This window comes from Micromys minutus (genome assembly GCF_963924665.1).
Source record: "Micromys minutus genome assembly, chromosome: 6".
NCBI classification, from domain to species: domain Eukaryota; kingdom Metazoa; phylum Chordata; class Mammalia; order Rodentia; family Muridae; genus Micromys; species Micromys minutus.
This window is the reverse complement of record NC_137975.1, coordinates 32,313,684-32,330,767: the sequence shown is the minus strand read 5'-3', so window position 1 is coordinate 32,330,767 and position 17,084 is coordinate 32,313,684.

Here is a 17,084-nt window from a genome sequence, read left to right as displayed (position 1 = left end):
GGAAAATATATGAATGTTTTCACAAATAGAAAAGGCTGGGTAATGTAATTGCATGATAATGTCAAAACTAAAAATAACTGATAAAGTTTTATACAGTGCGATAAGGTATCATCCCAAGTATTTTTTCCAATATTCCCCCTTTTTAATCTGCTCAAAGCTTTCTCACTTTTTGCATTTTTTGAACATATTTAGATTATAAATTCATATAAGTTTCTTCTTTACCATTCCTCTCTCCAAGACCAAGTAGTATTGCTTAAATAATCTTGGAAAGATGATCTTCCACAGGAAAGCAGTTAAATAAGTGGTTTATATATTCTTAGGTAAATGGACTCTTCTTTCCCAATAACAAATGGCAGTTGCCTTGGTTAGTGGTGGGATTGTGTGTTTAACTCCATTACTCTATTCAAACTCTTCAGATGATATCTGGCTTGGGCTGGTACTGTCTTTATTTTTTGTTGTTGTTTTGTTTTTCCATACTGTCACTACCACTGAGTTTTTGTGGGCAGCTGGCCTGCTATATCTAAACACACCATTTCCTACACATTTCCAGGTACCTGTCCACAATAAAACTCAGTCTTTGTGAGTAGGTTTTATTCTATATATTATATTTATAGTTGCATATTCTGCACCTTTTATTTTTTCTTTTTCTTCAATTATTCTCTTTAATAATACATTCCTACATAAAATACATCCACAGCCTCTCCTACTTTCTGTTCTCCCAGAACTCTCTCTCTTCTCCAGATCCCTGTTTTTGCTGAAATCTATAACTACATATGGTAGCTGGAAGGAAGCTTACCCTATGATTTTAGGAAATATCTTTCTCTCTAAGAGACTTTCTTTGAGATGCAGACATCCCTCCCTCCTATTACTATGTAATAGCTTACATCTCTTTTTTCCTTACAACATTAAAAAAACAAACAGAGATACTTGTATAGATTTTTAAAAGCATTTTGGCATAAAACTATATGAATATATTTTTGTCAGTACTTGATTTTTTTAAAGGTTTAATAGTGTGCATTGACATCTTACTAGTAACTATGAGCATAAAGTGGGCAGAAAGTATAGACATAATACATGTTTGCATTTTTTCCTGTATATTACATACTACATGATTGCTTAGTATATTGATGCCCTTTCTTATGAATTCTTATTTTAAAATTTGTACAAATACATCACTGAATTTTGGATAAAAATAAGCTTAATAACCACTATCTGGCAATACTTTAATTCTAATTATATTGAATATGTTTAATGCATCCAGGTTGAGGGCACTAGATAAATATATGGAAAATTGTTTACTGCTCCAAATAAGTCCTATATTAGTACACTTCACATTACACATACTTTTGCAATTCACAGAGGGCACACACAAAATCACTTTAATGAATATAATCACCATGATTTTACAAATATGCTAGTTGATATTATATTTTGTTTTCATCATTGTATTTTACTTCACTCATTTATTAATTAGATTCCCTACCTGGAATCAAACTCCGGACCTCATACAGTTTAATCAAAATATTCTACACTGAGCTCAATCTAAGACTTGAAGTTTATCATCAATTTTACCACAAAAGGGCATCTACTTTGCAAAATGTTCTCATAATAGGTATATAGATTCTTATTGATATCAAAATTATACAAACATATATATTCTCAAAATTGTTAATATTAAAATTATGTTATCAATAGAAATTTATATTTCTAATTGAAAATATACATTCTCAAACTCCTGAGGTGTATTTTGAAAATGCAACTATTTTTAAAATATGGATCATATTTGAAGTATACTATCTAAAATATCGTACTATGACTAAGGGGATGGCATTTGCACTGGTTCAAAATATCAAACTGAACATATATTGTAGATTATAACCCTTCACGCATGGATGGGAGGGACATAAAGGAATGTACACACAGGCACACACACACACACACACACACACACACACACACACACACACAAACACAAACAAGCAATGCCTTGATTAATGAAACAAAATGTCATCATTTTACTCTAATCATTATGGTGGTCACCAAGGTAACACTTTTTCTTGTATATGATCCCTAAGAAAACTAACTTTGCCCTTATAAAATGCTCATTATGTCAAACCTCAATAACCCATGTCTAAAATAAAGAAAGTAATACATTTGTGGCGACAATTTTGTATCTTTTAGTTTCCAACACTTTATTCTAGTTGCATCAATTTTTTTTCTTTTCTTTTTTTTTTAAACGACATTATTTTACAAAGCAAAGATAAATGGGGCTCTCAGAGTCTCAACCACCAACCAAAGAATATACAACATGCTGCACCTAGGCCTACCCAGATATACTTATAAGATATGCAAAATGACTGTCTTAGTCAGGATTTCTTTTTTTAAACTACTTTATTTTACAAAACAAAGATAAATATAGAGATTTTAAACATTTTTTGCTTATAATTATACATTTTGTCAGTACTATTTTTTCAGACATTGAAATAATTTTTACATAAAACCATGTGAATATATTTTTTTTTGTCAGAACTTGACATTTTTCAAGGGCTTGACAGTATGCATTGAAAACCTAATAGTTACAATAAGTGTAAAATACATGCAAAACAAAACGGAAAATGGAAATAGTCAAAGTCTTCTTAATTTGTAAATATATGTATATTTTTTTGTTTTCTTTATTTTTTGGACTTCATACAGTCTGTGAGTTGTTTCTGGGGGAGTGCAAGCCTCAGGGGTTAGCATCCCACTATCAGTGACTGCATATTATGTCTGTTCTTTTGTGACTGGGTTATCTCACTCAGGATGATATTCTCTAGATGCAGACATTTTCTTAATAATTTGGTTAAGTCATTGTTTCTGGTGGCTGAGTAGTATTCCATTGTGTATATGTACCACAATTTTTGTATCCATTCATCTTCTGAAGGACATCTGGGTTCCTTCTAGCTTCTGGCTATTATAAATAGAGCCGCTATGAACATTGTGGTGCATATAACTTTGTTGTGTATTGAAGTGTCTCGGGGTATATGCCCAGAAGTGGAATAGCTGGGTCTTCAGGTAGTACTATATACAATTTTCTGAGGTATCCCCAGACAGACTTCCAGAGTGGTTGTATTAGCTTGCAACCCCACCAACAGTGGAGAAGTGTTCCTCTTTCTCCGCAGCCTTGCCAGCATCTGCTGTCATCTGAGTTTTGGATCTTGGCCAATCTGACTGGTGTGAGGTGGTATCTCAGGGTTGTTTTGATTTGCATTTCCCTGATGGCTAAGGATTTCGAGCACTTCCTCAGGTGTTTCTCGGCCATTCGGTGTTCCTCAACCTAAAACGTTTTGTTTAGCTCTGTACCCCATTTTCTAATAGGGTTATTTGATTCTCTGGTGTCTAGCTTTTTGAGTTCCTTGTACACCTTGGATATTAGGCCTCTATCTGATGAGGTGTTGGTAAACATCTTTTCCCATTCTGTTGGTGGCCATTTTGTTTTCTTGACGATGTCTTTAGCCTTACAGAAACTTTGCAATCTCATTAAGTCCCATTTGTTAATCTTTGATCTTAGAGCTTGAGCCATTGGTGTTTTGTTCAGGAAATTTTCTCCTGTACCAATGTGTTCTAAGGTTTTCCCTTTCTCATCTAATAGTTTCAGTGTATCTGGTTTAATGTGGAGATCTTTGAGCCACTTACACTTGAGCTTTGTACAAGGAGATAAGAACGGGTCTATTTTCATTCTTTTGCATGCTGAGTGCTAGTTGGGCCAGCACCATTTGTTGAATAGGCTGTCCTTTTTCCATTGAATGTTTACTGCACCTTTGTCAAAGATCACGTGACCATATACATGAGGGCTCATTTCTGGATCCTCTATTCTATTCCATTGATCCACATGCCTATTTCTGTACCAATACCATGCAGTTTTCAGCACAATTGCTTTGTAATATAGCTTGAGGTCAGGGATAGTGATTCCCGCAGATGTTTTTTTGTTATTGAGGATGGATTTCGCTATTCTAGGTCTTTTGTTATTCCATATGAAATTGCACATTGATCTTTCCAATTCCATGAAGAACTGGGTTGGAATTTTGATGGGGATTGCATTGAATCTGCTTTTGGTAGGATGGCTGTTTTTAAGATGTTGATTTTTCCAATCCATGAGCATGGGAGATCTTACCATTTTCTGAGATCCTCCTCAATTTCTTTTTTTAGAGGTTTGAAGTTCTTGTCATACAGGTCCTTCACTTGCTTAGTTAGAGTCACACCAAGGTATTTCATAGTTTTTGTAAAGATTGTGAAGTGTACGTTTTCCCTAATTTCTTTCTCCACATATTTGTCCTTTGAGTACAGGAAGGCTACTGATTTGTTTGAGTTAATTTTGTATCCAGCCACTTTGCTGAACTTGTTTATCAGCTGTAGGAGTTCTCTGGTGGAAATTTTGGGGTCACTCAATTACACTATCATGTCATCAGCAAAGAGTGATGTTTTTATCTCTTCCTTTCCGATTTGTGTCCCCTTGATCTACTTTTGCTGTCTAATTGCTCCAGCCAGGACTTCCAGTACTATGTTGAATACGTAGGGGGAGAGTGGGCAGCCTTGTCGAGTCCCGGATTTTAGTGGGATTGCTTCAAGTTTCTCGCCATTAAGTTTGATGTTGGTTGTTCGTTTGCTGTATATAGCTTTTATTATGTTTAAGTATGGGCCATGGATTCCTGTTCTTTCCAGGACTTTTAACATGAAGGGGTGTTGGATTTTGTCGAATGTTTCTCAGCGTCTAGTGAGATGACCATGTGATTTTGGTCATTGAGTTTGTTTTTATGGTGGTTTACGTTGATGGATTTTCTTATGTTAAACCATCCCTGCATCCCAGGGATGAAGCCTACTTGGTCATGATGAATGATCGTTTTGATGTGTTCTTGGATTCGGTTTGCAAGGATTTTGTTGAGTATTTTTGCATCAATGTTCATAAGTGAGATTGGTCAATTTTTTTCTGAATAATTGAGAGACATAATCTCTAAGGCTACTGTGTCTTATCTAGGAAGAACCTGGGATCATCAGCTTGGAATGGTTTCAATGGTGTCATCATAATGTGCACTGAAACTCAACACATTTCAAAATAACCTTGACAAATCAATTATTTGTGTAAAAATCAAGTTGTTATTAACCTAAAATTTAATGAATCACAGTAGTCACATATAGTTATTCTAAAGAAACAAGGATATCACTTTAGAAGAAAGAAGAGCTGATAGGTTCTTATCTGTTTTAATATTAATTTACAAGCACATTTTTACTAGAATAGTTTTCTAATGTGTAGCAAACTGAACAGTTTTTATGATTGTGTTGACAGGCACTTTCCTCCCCTGACCTCTGGCTATTTTAGATGATGACACAAATGTCTTTTTTTCCCCATCTAAACTTGAAAGGGCAACGTTTTAAAAATAAAACTTAATTATTATTTATATTCTGATGAAATATTAATCAGAAGATTTCTTCTACTAAAATATTTTGTTGAAACAGATATAAAATTACTTTGACCTTTCACATACAAGAGAGAGCAAGAAATTCCTCTTTTGTCAACAGAATGTATCATTCATCTTTGAACAGACTAGCTACGGAATGTGAGTAAACCTCAGCTAATAATTTTGGAGCTGATTCGCAGAGTCTAAATGTATATTAAATTTAGTAACCATGTGCATAATCATTTTTCTCTATTTCAAGTAGGAGACTAACTCATATATTTCATGATAACAGAAGCCATTTATTTGCAAGGTATTTTCATTTCACTAATTTTAACAGAAATTCAGCATGATATTCTACATTTAATTAAGAGAAGACATGATAAAGGAAAGTTCATCTTGTTATATAAAATACTAAGTATCTGAATATATATTTTACTTTGAATGGAATCCCTAAATTCAAGTTCTGTTTAATTTCAGGAGAAAGATTAGCATATAAAATTAAGCACGGGATAATTGCACATACTTCACTAAGTTCCTAATTGGTTGTGTACTATAATCCTATTTATTATTAGTAAGTATTTTTAAAATATAACTTTGGGAAAATAAGATGCAGAGATCTCACAGTCAAATACAATTCAGATAAAAAGTCTTTGGAATAAATAACTCTATATGAGATGCACTTGTAGATTCCCTCTCTCATGGCTTGCAGAACCCTGTTGAGTAGAAGGCAGGAATATTGTGAGGGTCACAGGACATGGAGAACTCTAGGAGTACAATGCTCTCGCACCCATCTAAACAAATCCCCTATGAACTCCCAGTAATGGAGGCCTCCAGCACGGTGTCTGCAGGGATAAGCAGAACTTCATGCATAATACATATTGTTTATTCAGTTTAATATTTTATATGAGTACTGAAATAGTAAATGAGTGGATCCCTGATTCTGGTGCCTGCTTTTGGTGTTCTTCATCTCTGGATGGGTAACATTTTCTAATTTCTGTGAGATGGTTCTTGTTTTATCTTACTATGTTTTACTTTGCTACATTTGGTTGTTATCATTAGGATTCTGTTCTTTTCTAATGACATAAAGAAAGTAGATCTGGAGTTGCAGGGAGGTGGAAAAATGTGAAGCATGGAGGGAGAGGAATGTGTTGTATAAGAAGAGACTATTGTTAAGAAAAAGAAAAAAAAGTATAAAATATAATATAAACAAGACAAACACCAAATGAAGCAAAGAGGTGAGTTTGCTACATCTTAATTTATCTTATGATGGTATATGTGAGTAACGTAAGTAGCATTTAGAAAGACGCCAAATAATTTGGTCTAATTTGACTTTTAGCAAGTTTATAAAAAATATAATTACCTTTATACTTGAAATTCATTTATGCATTTTTTCAGATATTTCTTACATTATCAGATAATAACTTTGGAATTTAACCTTTGGTTCTTTTAGTAGTGCCAATTTTTCCATATTTTTAACAGCTGTATCTGATGCTAATTTAAAGGTAATGGTTTAGTTTTACTTCCCCCTCCTCACTCTCCCTCCTTCTTTCTCTCCCCCTTTCTCAATTCCCCCCATAGGTGTGTGTGTATATGGGTGTGTAGGTGTGTGTGTGTGTGTGTGTGTGTTTAGGGGTGTGTGTGTGTGTGTGTGTGTGTGTGTGTGTGTGTATGTAGGTGTGTATGTGTGTGTAGGTGTGTGTGTGTAGGTGTGTATGTGTGTGTAGGTGTATGTGTAGGTGTGTGTGTATGTGTGTGTGTGTGTGTGTGTGTGTTAATGCATAATACACATAGTGATAGGATGAATATGAAACAAGAAGAATGTTGTGGTGAATACCATTTGTTGTCTTGTACTTTTTAATCACAAACAAAGAAGATTAGGGTTTATACTTGCTATATTTAGAGTTCTTTTTTACTATTGCTGTTTTAAAATTACTGCATTTAAATTAATGTAAAATAACAATATTTCATATTTTAAAACTTATATTTAATTACATATTGGCTTTTGGTTTGCTATACATTGTTTTTATCATATTTACTTATGGATCTTAAATTTCTGATCAGCACAATCCTTGTAATATGAAGGTGTGCTTTATTTTGTCAAATGCTTTTTCATCATCTTTCTTTCTTACACATTTATGTTAAAAAAGGAGGGATACATATACAGATTTTTAGAAGAATTTTGGCATAACACTATATGAATTTTTTTGTCAGTATTTAATTCTTTAGAAGTTTAGAAATTTTTTATTTTTGGCAGGGATTAACCTTTTTTATTATTCTTTGAGAATTTCATACAATGAACTTTGTACATATTCACCTCTAGCTCATCATATGTCTACCCATTCCACCCTCCTGCCCTACCCAACTTTGAGTTTTCCTCTCTTTAGTCAACAGAAGCCAGTTTGTGTTATCCAGCACTTTTGCAGCATCTAATGAGATGGTTGTGTGATTTCTTTCTTTGTGTGTTTTCATAGTGAATTACATTAATGGGTTTTTGTATATTGAACCAATCTTGCATTCCTGGGATGAAGCCTAGTTAATTTTGACGAGTGATGGTTTGATGTGTTCTTGGATTCTGTTTGGGAGAATTTTATTGAGTATTTTTGCATCAGTATTCATAAGTAAAATTGATCTGAAGTTCTATTATATTTTTTGGATTTTTTTTTTTTTTTTTTTTTTTTTTTTTGTTATTTGGTGTTGTTGAGTCCTTGTGTGGTTTAAGTATCAGATTAATGGTGGCTTCATAGAATTAATTAGGTAATGTTCATGATGTTTCTAACTTATGGAAGAGCCTTGTGGCCCTGGGATTTTTTTCTTTGTTTGTGTTTAGATTTTTGTGGTTTGTTTGTGCTACATTGCTAGCATCAGGAAAATTATAAGTGACCACTAATGTCATGGTTTGACCTTAAACATAAATTGTAGAAGACATAATGATATATTTGGAGAAGGATGTGAAGAAATTATAACGTGTAAACTCTCAGATGTATGCAAATTAATACAGACTTTATAAAGGCATTATGGAGTTTTGTCAGCAAAGCCAAAGTAGAAATACAATTTGAGCTAGTAATCCTACTATGGTCACATATCAAAGGGAAAATAATCTATATAACTGAAAAGATATCTTTACTCTCATGTTTCTGTACCATACTCATAATGTCCATCAGTATATTAATGAAAAGATAATCATGTCTTTGTGTCACATTTCACTAAATTTTGGGAATTATAAAATCTTGTGGTCTATGAATACAATGGCTTTCATAAGGCTATACTCTTAACTGACCTTGCAGCAAACTTCATGCCATACTGTAATAGACTGCTCTTTGTTTGAGAATGACATAAGTTTTGTAGTTTTACAAAGTCAAAGTACATACAATATTCAGTGCATCATACCTGATGAGGGTAATATACTTGTTTTATGATATGTGTCTTAGACAGGGTTTCTGTTCCTGCATAAAACATCATGACCAAGAAGCAAGTTGGGGAGCAAAGGGTTTATTCAGCTTACTATTTCATATGGCTGTTTATCCAGAAGGAAGTCTGGACTTGGATCCAAGCAGGTCAGGAAGCAGGAACTGATGCAGAGGCCATAGAGAGATGTTACTGACTGGCTTGCTTCCCCTGGCTTGCGCAGCCTGCCTGCCTTCTTATAGAACCCAGGTCTACCACCAGGAAATGGTACCACCCACAATGGGCTGACCATAAAAAATAGACATTCATATTTCTTTTATGCATATGCTAAAACTAAGAACAGACCATGATATCAGGACTTGATAAGTCAACACATTAGGGAAATAAGAGTCCCACAATTAGGGCAAAGAGTCAAGGACAGGACCTGTTCCCATTGTTAGGAATTCCACAAGAACACAAAGTTAATCAGCCATAATATATATATATATATATATATATATATATATATATATATATATATATATATATATATATATATATAAAATATATGTTGTGTATATATACATATACACAATATATATATATATATATATATATATATATATATATATATATATATATGTATGTATATATATGCAGAGGACGTAGGTCAAACCCCTATTGGTTTCCAAATCCCTTAAGTTCTCATTAGACCAGATAGTTGTAGGACTTAATCTCAGGGGGGTATCACTTACCTGTCTAGGTCCACTAATCCTCCCCCAATCTTTACAGATCTCCCTCAGCTCTTCCTAGTATTTGGTTGTGGGATTGTTCCTATCAGTTTCCATCTGGTCCCATCAGTTTCTGGATGAAGCCATTCTGGTCTCTTTTATGACAATTAAATTTATTTTGAGATAAGTAAAGCACTTACGGCATTTCCTTCTGGATTCTATTCTGTTTCATCCAAAAAGTATTTTAAACTATTTTTTCCACTATCTCAGACTAAGGAAAATGCTACTCTGGATAGAAAATAGATTCTGGAAGATTCTAAAAGATTTTTTTTTCTTCACAATTTTAGAAAATGCATATAATTTCATTTTAAGATTTAAAACTTTACTTATTTTACCTCATTTTTTGTAGTTGTTCTTGATAATATATTTCTAAATGGTCATTTGTGGGGAACAATTGTCTAAGTGCTAACTACTGTTAAGTGTTAGCATAGACCATGCTTCCATTCAACAACCAAGGTAGACAGATGTTTTACAATGATTGCTGGGCATTTTGACATTAGAACTAGGTTATAGTTGCTTGGCTTGTTGTATATATGACATAATAGGATGGTATTGTTTTCTGTGATGTGATGCCAGAGAAAAGATTGCTACAGTAAGAGTGATTTAATGATAGAGCTTACAGCACACACACTATTTTATTTTATTTTTTTCTAATTTTAGTTTTCTTAAAGATTTATTTAATTCAGGTATATGAGTACCCTGTCCCTCTCTTCAGACACACCAGAATAGGTCATCAGATCCCATTACAGATGGTTGTGAGCCACCATATGGTTGCTGGGAATTGAACTCAGGCCCTCTGGATGAGCAGGCACTGCTCTTAATCACTGAGAGATCTCTCAAGTCCCTATATTCTTAGTTTTAAATTGACATTTTCAATGACAACAAAAAAATGAGAAAAAAACAAAGACTGATATGTGGTATTGCTTTCTGTGATTGCATAAAAATTAACCATGTGTCTATTGTGAGCATTTACAAATGCTCAAGCTCTATAATCTTGAGCTTTTACATGTACAAAAAGTGCATGTGAAATTTTATTTTGAAAATTGCTAAATGGAACATCCGCAAGCAAAGTATTTGAATTGTACTGTATAAAGTATATAACAGGCAAGGATAGAATTGAATTTATATAGCTTGAATAGTTCTAGGCATTCAGTTTTCCATATCAGCCCATTTTAGTAACTGTGTCCTGCATGATGACATGATTTGCATAATGGCATGTATTGGATGCTCTGTGGAATTTGCTAGAGTGTTGAATGGATTTGTTTTTCCAGAACAATGTACAAAATGACATTTGTGTCAGTGTAGTCTCTCATCGGCCTGTGGAGGATTATTTGTATATCTCTGATATTGCTTAGCATTATTCAATAATTACCAATGAAGTTGTCTGACTCTGCACTAAAGAGTGCATTAAAATATAAACATAACAATTATTTATAGGCCCAGCACTGAGAAAATTAGGGTAGCCCAGAGCAATTTACTTCCACTCTTTCTGAAAATGTGTTCTTCCACATGCATGTGCTTATCTACTAACAATGATGAGTTTATTCCTGCAGTCCACTGATTTTAGGTACAAAAATCGCCTTTCTATATTGAGCTCACCAAAAATCATTAAACATTGCTCTATAGAAATTGTGTTTTAGCGTTGGAAAATCACACATATCTATAATGTACTTTTGCCATTCAAATATTGAATTATATTAGTTTATTTTATGTGAAATATTTTTTAAAATATTGGCATTTCATGTTATATTTTATATATTGTATTTTATAAAATTAAATAAAATCTATTCAATCACAAAATTAAATGCATTACATATCTGTTTATATTAAAAGAAAAATATTAAAGAATGGTTTTAGATAATGATTAAAACATCAGGACTGCGTTACTCTAAGTGATTGGAACTAAGTATTTTCTGACTGTGTAACAAAATGGTTTTTTAAAAATGTTTGGAAGATAATAAAATGACATTTTTTTTGTTTTAAATTTGACAATGTAACCTCAGTATGCTGCTTAGCCTGTACAGATTGTTTTAAGATTAACTGATTGCTAAAGGGAAGATTTAATATAAAGTTATCTTGACCATAACTGTTTTAAGCATTCATATTTATAAACAGAAGTCTCAATTTTTTTTATTTTATTGGATATTTTATTTATTTACATTTCAAATGTTATCCTTTTTCCCAAATTTTCCTCCACAACCCCTCCTATTACAACCCCATCTCCCTGCTTCTATGTGGGTGCTCCTCCACCCATTCCCACCTCACTCTCCCTGCATTCCCCTATAATGGGGCATCATGCTTCACAGGACCAAGCGCTTCATTGCCCATTGATACCAGATAAGGCTATTCTCTGCTATTTGTGCAGCTGCAGCCATGGGACTTTTCATCTGTATTCTGGTTGATGGTTTAGTACCTGGGAGCTCTGGGGTATCTGGTTTGTTGATACTCTTCTTCCTATAGGGTTGCAAACTCCTTCAGCTTCTTCAGTCTTAACTCCTCCATTGGAGTTCCCATGCTCAGTGAGCCTCATCATCTGTATTTGTTAGTCACTAGCAGAACCTCTCAGGAGACAGCTATATCAGGCTCCTGTCAGCAAGACCTTCTTGGCATCTACAATAGTGTGTGGGTTTGTTGTTTTTATATGGGATAGATCCCCAGTTGGGACAATCTCTGGATGACCTTTCCTTCATTCTCTGATGCACATGCTGTTCCCCATATTTCTTTTAGACAAGAGCAATTGTGGGTCAAGAATTTGGAGATGAGTGGTTCATGAAAAGAAGGTGAGTCTTGACACCATAAGGGAGCCTATAAAAGGCTACTGGTGAAGCTTATTTACACTGGAAAATAATGGCATATTAATGGTGCTGGCACCATGGATCGGTTGCCCCCATCCCAAAAAAAAGAAAAAGAATCATTCAGCAGGAGTTAAACATACCCAGCAATGCTGCAGCAATGGAGAGGTACACACATCCTTTGAAAGAGCCCAAAAGACTGTGTGGATGCCAACACTGGTGAAAGAGGCTGTGATGCTGAAGTGGCTTTAAAACTGTCAAGATGTTTGAATTATCAAAGCCACGGAATACATTTTGAGGAAAGGTTCTAATCAGGTGTGGAATCATGCCAAGAGAAAGAAGTTTGTGTCACTCAAAAAAAGGGTATAAGAACTCTTTGACATCAGACATATGAGGCAGATATGGGCGTTTACACCACCAGTCTTATTTTGGTCCATAATTTCCTCAGTACAATGTTATATAATTGTAATCAATATGCTGTTTTGTTGGAGATATGTAATCTGCTTTTCAATTTTGGTTTTAAAGGGAATTACAGTGAAGTTACTGAAGAATCTCACTATAGTCATTGGGCTTTTTACATTGTTGAAAATGCTATACTCTATGAGGTCTTTTGAAGTCAGATTAAATGTATTTTGCACTATGTGTGGCCTCCATAGACTCATGTGTCTGAATATGCCTCAAGTGCCTGGGAGTAGAATGTGGTGGTGTGACAATGCTTGAACAAGTGAATGGCACCTTTAGGAGCTGTGGTATTTTTAGAGTAGCTGTGGCCTTGTTAGAAGAAGTGTATCACTGTGGAGGTGGACTTTGAAATACTACTCTTAACAGTCAGTAAGACAGTCTCTCCTGGCTGCAGTAAGATCAAGATGCAAAATTCTTTGCTCCTTCAGCACCCCCTCTTTCTGCTTGCTGTCATGCTTCCTGCTGTGATGATAATGGACTGAACTTCTGAAAGTGTAAGCAAGCCCCACTGAAATGTTGTCCTTTATAAAAGTTGCCTTAGTCATGGTGTCTCCTTACCGTAATGGATACCTTAAGACACACAGTGACATATATAAGACAGGCAGACGGCGTCTATAAAAGAAAGCTAGAAAATGTCTTTGCTCACTAGTGAAAAAATTCTAAAAAAATGGTGTTGTAAATAACCTAGAATGACAGAACCTCAAGTAATTTTTTATTCTATCATTTTATAAAAATCTCTTTATTATAAATATGTGCTACTCTCCATATAAAACTAAACACATCAATCAAATTATTAAATAAATATCTGTGTCTATGTGTCTTCTTATTTTTAGATATACATTTGAAAAATGTGGATATTTAAATAAATACCATGAATTTTTAATTGTTCTCATTGTTTGTGCTTCTCAAAAAAATCTACCCAAGTTCAATTAAGGGAAAATTTAATATTCCATCTTTCTTTTGTATCCAACCTCTGGTCACATTCCAGCATTAATTGCTTCAGTTCCACACTAATGAGCTAATTTGCATTTTGCACAAAGTACTTGCTGTCAAAACATCTATAGGAAACTGAAATTTAGTCAATTATCCATATATGTATTAATGCTTCCAAACATCTGGGAATGTAGAAACTTTAGGGTGTTTAAAATAGTATTTTAGGATTCATCTAGTGTATTTTTCAGAAAATGTTGGAGTCAAAGGACTGTGTGGCAAGATATTAGAGCTCGGAGACTAATTATCTGGAGGAAATTGCTTCTTCACGAACTCTTAAGATACCATATGTGTTTCAGAACAGACTGTTTCCAGTTCTTCTGTAATCTCAGCATTGATCATACCTGATCCTGAAGTTGACAACTTTATATTCAGTATCTTGGGTTAGATTATTTTGATGTTGACTTTTAATTTTAATACTGTCTAAGATGTATAATTTTATATATTTAATTATATATTTGTGTTGATATCTCTATCCTATAGACATTTTTTCTACCTATATGGTTTCTGAGTAAGTAAAGAATTGACAGTCTTTCTCACCAGATCCTGGGGTATCTCCAGTTTCACAGAAATCATTGGATGAAGTAACAGATCAATTTTCCAATAGTAGAGTGACTTAGATAAGTGTGTCAGCAACTTTGAAACAGCAAGTTTATTCTCTCTCTCTCTCTCTCTCTCTCTCTCTCTCTCTCTCTCTCTCTCTCTCTCTTTCTTTCTCTTTCTCTCTCTTCCTCCTCCTCCTCCTCCTCCTCCTCTCCCTATCTGATGAGAATAGACATAAGCCCAGAAATTACAAGACATTTTATTTTCTTCTTTTTGAGATTGTGGAGACAAACTAGAAAGACAGACCAGATTTTCAAGAATTATTTTTTCTCTAACATATTCAGAGTAAAGGATGAAAATTCATGTGTAGTGAGATCAACACTTCCTAAATGTCTGATTGTGGTTTGAAAGTCAAATGCTCCCACAGACTTCTGTATTTGAATGCTTTTCTCCCAGCTGGGAGCACTATTTGTAAAGACTGTATAACTTTTAGAAAGTAATTCACTGGAGGATAACAAATACCAGTAGCAGGCTTTGAATTTTTATAACCCTGCTGTTGTCATGGTTTATTTTCTGGTTCCTGTTTACAAATACAATACTCACCCTGCCCCCTTCCCTTTGACAGTGGAATGGTTGATTCTCCAGTATTTGCCCATGTATCTGAGAATAGCAGTTTAAATATCATTTATTTTCTTAATTTTAATTTGGATTCATAGTGATTAAAACCAGAAACCTCTTGCACACCTGGCAAATATTCTATCACTTCAGTGATAACTGAGCTTCAAAAAGGACTAAGGTATCTAAAGTGTGCACATATTTTTGTAGGTATCCCTATTTCACAATCACTTCTTAGTTCACCAGAAAATATAATTACTCTTAACATACAGGACAATTGTCAGTCTGTCCTTACATGAATTACATGAGAATATGTTCTTGATGTCAGAGAAATGTTACTTTTCTATTTGTTTGATTGGTTTGGGTTTTCTTGTTTTGTTGTGTTTTCTTTTTGTTTGTTTCCTTTTTACTCCTCTCCCTCTCTCTATTTCTCTTTGTGTGTGTGTATTTCCACTCTGTGGTAAAACACCATGACAAAAGCAACTTCTAAATGGGAGAGTTTATTTGGGCTTACAATTCCAGAGTGCAGTGTGAGTCAAAGCTGGTGAGAAAGGCATGGTAGGAAGAGTATAACTGACATTGAAGACTGTTGTCTTGACCTGCAAACATAAAACTGTCAATTAGTTATTGTTGTTAAAAGATGATTTCCCTGGTTTTGGCACCAATGTTAGAAAAAGGATGAAAAAAGTTGGGGAGGGGTATGGCCCATGGAGATACAGCGAGGTCTTAAGACATGGGAGATGTCTCTGAGGAACCCATGTTTTGAATTCCTTCCCCTTGAAGAACCAGCCACATAATGGCATAGTACAGAATAGAGTTTATTCAAGGCATGGGGAGGGAGTTAAGAAGTTATTAGGCACAAAGAGGGAAAAGAGAGTACAGAAGTAAAGGAGTAAAGGCTGGACATCAGCATGTGGAGAGAGATGGGAAGCGAAGGGAGGGAGGAGGGGTAAGTGTAAGAGCAAGGTAGCAAGAGAGCAAGAGAGAGAGGAGGGGGCAAGCAACCCCTTTTATAGTGTCAGGTAACTGAATCTCTCAACTCTCAAGTCCTTCCAAACCCAGTGACATAGTTCCTTCAGCAAGACAGCCACTCCGAAACACACTGAAGAATACTACCAACTTGGCAACAAGTATTCAAATGCTCAGGAGTATGGGTAATATGTTCCATTAAAGCACCAAAAATATTCTCTTCTGAGATGTTATTCAATAAATTAATAGAATATACATGGTGATTTCTTTGTTGGTCTCAAAGGAGGAACTAGAATTTCTTGAGGTTTGTTGAAGGCCACTAAGAGCTTCGAGTCAGGAGGTGCCTTCCCCACTTCCCTGTCCACTGGATTTTCTCATGTAGGCACTTCCACATACAAAATGTAGCCACAAAAGTGTATTCCTTTATTTGGACATTTACTTAACCTTATCTCATCCATTTACCTAATCACCAAGGTCAAGCAATCCAAATTCATTATTTGGCTACACTGAATTACATGTTAAAACAGGAATTTTCAATGCACCGCAGCACAATCTCCCCCTCTTTCTCCTCAAAACTCACTCCTGCATGGCCACCTATTGCCTTTTCCCTTTCTATTTTTATTGTAATTTTCTTAATATTTTTTACACTGTAGATTTTATCTTCCTCCCAGTCTACCCTCTGCCTAATTCATATCCTATACCTTCTTCCCGTCCCTAACTCCAAGAAGATGGGGCCTTACATCTCTTGAGGATTAGCCACATCTTCTCAGACTAAACCTAGGCCTGGCAATCCTCTGCTGGATAAGTTGGGGTCATCATATCAGCTGGTGTTTGCTGCCAATTGGTGGTCAAGTGTCTGAGAGATCTCAGAGGTCCAATTTAATTGAAACTACTAGTCTTCATATAGGGTTGCCCTCCTCCTCAGCTTTTTTCATAGAAGTCTTTAGCTTCCGTTCATTGCTTGGGTGTTAATATCTGCATCTGACTCTTTCAGTTGCTTGTTGGGCCTTTTGGAAGCCATGCTTAATAGGCCCTTTTTTGTGAGCATTTCTTAGCCTCAGTGATATTGTCAGGCCTTGGGACCTTCCCTTGAGCTGGATCCCATG